Raw genomic sequence first — 7,620 nt, forward strand, 5'->3', positions numbered from 1 at the left:
GTATATCTTTCCATTGGTTTGTATCATTTTCAATTTCTTTCATCAGTGAAAGACATTATATCTTTACACCTCACTATGATCATGCCCATTTATCTACTAGATTTCCCATCTTACAGATTATGAAGTAGGTTCAGGGAAGAACACAGCTGGTCGGCCATGCAGTCAGGATTTGATCTGAGATTTATCTAACACCAGAGCCTTGCGCCCCGTCCTCCACCACACCCCAGTCATAAACTGAAGGCAAAATACTGGCTGCTGTGCCCCTGCTGCCCATCACGGCCTGGTCTGTGTCCCCACGGCCGTCTGTCTGCCCACAGGAGGACAGCGATAACTGGGGCACATGCCCTCATACTTTCAGGGGCTGCATCAGACTTGATGTGTTAGGAGCACACTGAACACACTCAGCTTGCGAAACTGCTGACTTCAGTCATTTTGGGACCAACCCCCAACATCCAGGAAAGCATGAGAATGAGGTGGGAAGAAAATAAAAAGTAATAATTAAATCTTCTTACAGTCATAATACACTTTGTTTAGGAAAATCTTCTTAAATAACAACAACAAAAAAATCCACTAGAACACATTTTCCAAGTGGCCAGATTTTGCTGTGAGACTGAGCTCTATTTTTAGATATCTGCTTTCAACTCTCACCAAAATAAAAAGAGCAAACCTTCTCTGTTGCTAATGGTGTGCACATCTGGATATGAAAGGCTGCTTTCCAAAATTCTACTTCCTCAACTAACTTCCACTCAGAGGTCTCAGTCCCCGCCACAGAAACAGCTGAGGGCGGGAATAGGGGATCTGAAAACAGTCACTGCCCATCTAGGAGCTCTGAGCCCCCAGCCTCTAGCTAGCCCACCACGTCCTGTCCCCTCCTTCAATCCTTCAATCTCCGGAGACCTACTGCCTCCTGCAGGCCAGGCATGACGGGAAATGAAGATGACTGATGGCTGGCCACGGGAGCTCACGATCTTGAGGGAAAGACAGTCACAGAAGTAGATGAATGGGCACTGCTAGAGCATGTGAGGGCCATCATGATGCTGTGTACTGACTCGTGTGGGCTTCCAAGAGACGGCTGCCTACTCTACTCAGAGATGAAATGACCCTAAATAGAAGCATCCAGCCCACTGTGAGCCTGTCTACTTGCTGAGGGAAAGTGGAGAGAGTCCATGCAGATCCATGGGCTGCCCTCTGGGACTCCGCGTGCAGTCACTAGCTCTGAAGGTCCCCAAATGGAGTGGCCACAACTTCACGGGGCGGAAGACAGCAAGCAAGCCACCTGACTCATCCTGCAAGACTCATCCCAAGGGCAAATTCTTTCAGAATACTTTTTCATAGATGTGACTTCCCTTCCTTGGAACTCCATAGCCCTTTCCTGGCATGTCTCTCCTGTGACACACGGCATTAACTCCAACTTTCTTGTGGCTCTTCCTTTGCCCACAGAATTTCCAGCCAGGAACTGAAGCAGGAAATGCAATTCAGCTAACCGATTCAGCAGACCTTTACCACGCACATGCGCTGAGCAAGGCGTTGTGGGAAGAGTCGGTTCCATGCTGGGGCAGGCACCTCGCCAGCTGCCGGCCCTCGCCAGCACCCTCTGTGCACTCAGAGCCTGGCCTCCCAAACCTGCCCGCCCTGCCCACAACACCCCGCTTCCCCACCCTTCACCTCACCCCTTACTCAGGGACCCCAACGAATCTGGAAAATGAAAATAGAGTGTCCTGAAAAGACTGTTGAAAAATGTTATGTCCCTGCGGAAAAAAGAGGAGACCAGAGGGCTGGACCTGCTCATGCCAGCACAGCCAAGAAGCAGCCTTGAAAAGAACAAAGGTAGCAATGATCGCCTCGCAGCTTTGATGTTCTCAATTACCCCTACCCCCATCCTCTGTTTGTTTTTCACATTAGCTCCATTTTACAGATGGGAACTCTGAGGTTCACAACAGGGAGCTTCTTGCGCAAGGTCCCAGAGAAGGGCAGCCAGGGGGCCTGAGCGAAGGCCCACCCTGCAGGGCACGGCCCTCCTCCCTCTCCGGCCTCAGCATCCTCACCATTCACAGGAGGGGAGTTTGCTTTCCCATCTGGGGTTGCTGCCCTGCTATTCTGTGACCTCCAGGGTCTGGAGAGCTCCTGCTCTGACACCGTCTGCCTCTCCTGCTGAGCCCGGCGGGTACAGACCTGCCCTTCTCTCTTCCAGGTCTGGGCCATTCCAGAAATGCTTCTGACATAAGCTGGTTTGGGGGCTCTATGGGAGTTTACATATCTGTGTGCCAGTAAGTGCCTGTGATGTCTGTATTCATGAGAACCCTGGGGGGAGTGTGCAAATTATCGTGTGTGTCTGTGTATCCACATTTATGTGCACTGTCAGGTGCTGGGGTGTTTCCTCTCTTTGTAACAAATAGTACTGGTGTCTGTGTGTGTGCACATCCCTGCGTTGTGCTTGGTGTGTGTAGATGTCTCTGAGATATGTGTGCAAATATCTTTGTTGTGCACCAGTGGTGTGTATATGGGTAGATATCCATATGGTATGAGTGTGTGTTATTCTCTGTGGTATGTGAGTGTGTGGATGTCCCTGTGGCATGTGTATATGTGTGTGTAAATGTCTCTGGAGTGTGTGTGGATGGATGGATGGATGAATGAATGTCTCTAAGATATTGTATATGTGTACGTAGATGTTTCTGTGGTGCATGTGTGTAAGTTGCGTGTATCTCTATGTTGTGTGTGTACCTCTATACTGAGTGCATATCTGGTGTGCTGTGTGTGTATGCAGGTGCGTGCATCTCTATGGTGTGTGCGTGTGTGTGTGTGTGTGTGCATATGCTCCCGTGCAGATTACCACTGACCTGGCTTTCCCGTGAGCCACAGCTGACACAGCAAAATGCTGAGCGAGCAGCTCGGGAGGACGTTACAGGGAGCCGTCCTCACCCGCCCAGGATGGGCAACCCGGCGGCTACCCTGCATTGTCCGGTCGGCAGAGGTTTCCCAGCCCTCACTCCCCCGCAGCCCAGAGCAAGTCATCTAGGGGAGCAGGGCCAGGGGGAGCAGAGACGGCCCCGGAAAGGGGGTCCTGGTGTCATCCTGAGCCGTCCATATCTGACAGGGCTGCTGGGCTGAGAGGTCTGAAAAGTGAGGTTTGCCCTGGACGATGGAGGAGGGAAGAGCGGTGAAGAAGAGCAGAGGGAGGGAGGCGGGCGCTCCAGGCAGAGCTGGCACTGGAAGGGTCTGAGGCCGAGGCCCTGGAGGACCCTGCAGTTAGGGCTCCAAGTAGCGAGGGTATGTGAAGGCGTGTGTGCACACACACACGTGGTGTGCGCATGCATGTGGTGGGTGAGCATGTACACCTACGGGGGGTGTGTGTGCACACATGTGTGCGCGTGTGGCATGGAGTGTGTGTGTGTGAGGGTGTGTGCACGTGGTGTGTATTTATGTGCATATATGGGGGTGTGTGCACGCATACATACCTGTGGCGTGTGTGTGTGGTGTGAGGTGTGCGTATGTACGCATGTATGTTGTGGGGAGTGTGTGTGTGAGGGTGTGTGCACGTGGTGTGTATTTATGTGCATATATGGGGGTGTGTGTGCACGTACATATCTGTGGCGTGTGTGTGTGTGTGAGGTGTGTGTATGTACGCATGTATGTTGTGGGGAGTGTGCGTGTGAGGGTGTGTGCACGTGGTGTGTATTTATGTGCATATATGGGGGTGTGTGCACGCATACATACCTGTGGCGTGTGTGTGTGTGTGAGGTGTGCGTATGTACGCATGTATGTTGTGGGGAGTGTGTGTGTGAGGGTGTGTGCACGTGGTGTGTATTTATGTGCATATATGGGGGTGTGTGTGCGCGTACATATCTGTGGCGTGTGTGTGTGGTGTGAGGTGTGAGTATGTACGCATGTATGTTGTGGGGAGTGTGTGTGTGAGGGTGTGTGCACGTGGTGTGTATTTATGTGCATATATGGGGGTGTGTGCACGTACATATCTGTGGCGTGTGTGTGTGTGTGAGGTGTGTGTATGTACGCATGCATGTTGTGGGGAGTGTGTGTGTGAGGGTGTGTGGTGTGTGTGTGAGGTGTGTGTATGTACGCATGCATGTTGTGGGGAGTGTGTGTGTGAGGGTGTGTGGTGTGTGTGTGAGGTGTGTGTATGTACGCATGCATGTTGTGGGGAGTGTGTGTGTGAGGGTGTGTGGTGTGTGTGTGCATGTGGTGTGTTTGTGTGTGTGCACACTTACTCACAGGTCCACACACTCTCAACTCTTTCTCCTACACTTCCGGCTTCCCCAGTGGAGTAAACAGGCACCTTCCGGCAGGTTGGACAGTAGTCAGCCCCTTACCCGCTTCTCCCCAGGGTCCCTCCGCCCAGAAGGTGACCCCCTATGATTCCACAGGCAGCTGGGACGCCCCTGCCCCGTGCTGGGTAGAGCACCAACGCCCGGGGACTGCCAGAAACCACACAGTTTCTCCAGGCAGACAGGTCTTTGTTCCAGGCCCCTTACAATGCTTTTATCTGTAGGTTTGCCTTGAACAAAATCCTGTTCAGATGATCTAAACCTGACGATAAACCCAACCTTTCAGATTACAGTTTCAACTCGACTGCCACACCGGGGAGGAGGAAAAGCAGAATTCCTGTGCGTTGCAGAAAACCTCTCTGAATAATCCCTTGAGCCTCCCCACAGGGCTCCAGCCCCCTAATGGATGCTTTGATGACAGCAGATAAAGGCCAAAGGTACTTTTATTCTCTCAGAAACTGCTCCAAATAAACAACCTTGATGATTAAAGCAATAGAAATCCCCGGAAGATTGATGGCTTGGAAAATGCTGCCGAGTGAATGAATAACTTCCCCCTTTATTTCCAAGAGCTAATATTTGTCCACATTTGCTGCCTTTTAGAAAAAAGTGCCACCTTTTCTTGTGCTGAGTGTTGGTCAGAGACAAACAGTCACCATCCAGTTATCACTTGAACTTTAAACCGAGCCCCATCTGTGAGCGACTGAGGCCACCGTCAGCATCCACCCGCCAACCAGGCTTAGACCCGGGGTCTGTGCTCGGGGGATGCCAGACCTGGATGGACTTCCAGGGTGGGCCACCCACTGAAACTCCTTCTGAAGGCCTTAAAATGCTCCATCTCATTCTCTGCTGCCCCAGTGTCTCCAGAAACAAGTCCCAAACAGTTTTCAACGACCAGTCTCGTTCTGTGTCTAACTAAACCTCCCTTGAAGGCCAAGAAGTAGCCTTTGGCAAGTGATGGTGCCCCTCTGCCCTGGCTGACCTGGGGACAGTGGTTCCCAACCACACAGCCAGGACTCTGCCGAGGGCTCCCTTGGTGGATGGACTGAAGGCTTCACGGGCTGTGCCTGGATAGCAGGTGACATGATCAGCAATCAGGGACCCGGCAAAGCATCTGGTTCATCCAGCGCTGCAAGGAACGTGAGGAGTGGCATACAACTAAGGTACCAAAGGGCTGAGTCAGAGCCGCCATCACATACACGTGGGATCACAGACCCCTTCCTCCCATACTTGGGTGATAAATATCTTCTCCCGAATCAGCTGTTCAGCCTCCTAAACAATCTCCTCCCCCCATAGATCTTGACTCCCAAATCTCAGGGTTTCTCTCCATCCCAAGTGCAGCCCTTACCCTGAATGACCTCAGCTACAAGGGATCTTCTGTTTCCTTGACCAGCTCATTTCCTGCCACCTTTCCTTCGACCCCAATTCAGCCATCCACTCTCACAAAGTCACCTGGAAACTCACCATTAGCTGGAACTGCGCCAGCTCTGAAACCATGAGTGCAGATGGCCGTCTCTGACCACGATCTGTCTCCTAAATCCTTCCAGCTCTTTCTCGGTGTCTCCCCCTACTTCACCAATCCGCTTATCTGGCTTCACTGAGGCCTCTTATTTCTTAGCCCCTTTAATTTCCCCTTACCCGTAAGCCTGTCTGACTTCAGTTGTTCTTTCTTCAGACTCATCTGGAAACATCGAAAGCAGGGACCCAGCCTGCCAGACATAGTCTTGGCACCCATACCCAGGATGCATTGCCTGAGTGAAGAAAATGCAGGTTGCCCTCACTGCCAGCTGTAATCTCCCTCCTCATCCAGATCTGAGATGCTACCTGAAATCCTTCCACACTTCTGGCGCCTGGCTCATGCCCATCTCCAGAGCCCATGTTAAATGCCCCTTACTTCCCCTGACCTACCACCTCACAAGCTCGCCCTGGCTATTTGCAAAGGTCACCCATAGTGTCACACACACATTAGAAACCACCTGAAAGAAAATCCTACAATGTCTTGTCAGCTTACCTACCTCTCGAGTCCTTCCAGCTTCCCTCAGGTCCTATTAGAAGATGTTGTGCTCTCTTGGCTGAGGCCAGGCCTTTCAGCCTTATTGCTTCTTTGAATCAGCTCCTGCCAGACTCACCAGGAACTTTTTTGTTGTGTCCATTGGATATGTTTCATCATCTTCTCTTCCTTGAATGTGTTCAAAACTCTTGACCCTCTCACTTCTGTTGCTATATTCCCATGCTCTGCAGTTCCCGGTCTCCAACATGTGTGATGACCCTTCTCGTGACTCCTCCTCCTTTTGCCCTTGTTTAGACAGCTGTGTTTTGGTGATTCATGTCACCTTTTTGAATATGCTCTTTCTGAGCATTTTCATCTGTTTCAGGGCATCACTGATCATCTTTGCGCTGAAGACTGAAAATATTTGTTTCTAGCTGCAGAGTTTCTCCTGGGAGTTTGGGTACATCGTCCTGCTTGCCTACCCAGCATCTCTGCTTGGATACTCCACAGGTTCTCACATCCTATGGTCAGAACTGAGCTTACAGAATCCCCACCCTAAGCCTGGTTCTCTCCCTGAATTATCCTATCATCATCTACTGGCTAAAGCCGGTAGCCTGGGCATAACCCTTGACCTCTTCCTCTCACACACGCGTTGGAGCCAACCAGGCCCCTGTCTCTTGCCTGGGCCACTGTCCTCTTCTGTCCTCTGAGGACCATGAGAGCAAGGACACATCTGAGTCATCTGGGCACATCCTAGGCTCTCAATAAGTGTTGAACTCATGAACGGTAGATCCTTTGAGGCAAGTGTTGTCATCGTGCTACAGATGACAGAGGCTCAGAAACGTTAAATATTTAACCAAAGTCATTCAGTGAACAGAGGGAGCCAAAATTTGAACCTGGATCTAAATCCAGAATCCGAGCACTGACATGTTTGTGCTATGTCAGATTTGGGGAGGTGGCACTTTCCTGTGCCAACATTCTGCCCACATTTATGGGAAGTTAAAGACTAAAGCATAGAAGATATCTGCATTGTGAATTGAACTTGGACAAAAGTTTCACTCAGTCTCTCAGGCTTTGAACTTCCATTTGGTCTCTGTGATGATGTCTGACAGATAGGGTCCAAGGCCCTCCATGTCACTGGGAAGGTTCTCTTGATCACCTTTGCCTGGTGCTGGCTTAGACTCCCTCTCCGCGCCCTCTACGCCAGTCTTGCCATTCCCTCCAGGTGGCTACGTGCCATCTGCCAGGTGTGACCAGGGTCCCACTCTGCCAAATGTGCTCCATCTCCAACAGAAGGCAGCAGAGCCCAGAGCTTCCCCTTGCACACACACACACACACACACACACACACAT

This window comes from Balaenoptera musculus, chromosome 13, assembly GCF_009873245.2.
Source record: "Balaenoptera musculus isolate JJ_BM4_2016_0621 chromosome 13, mBalMus1.pri.v3, whole genome shotgun sequence".
NCBI classification, from domain to species: Eukaryota; Metazoa; Chordata; class Mammalia; order Artiodactyla; family Balaenopteridae; genus Balaenoptera; species Balaenoptera musculus.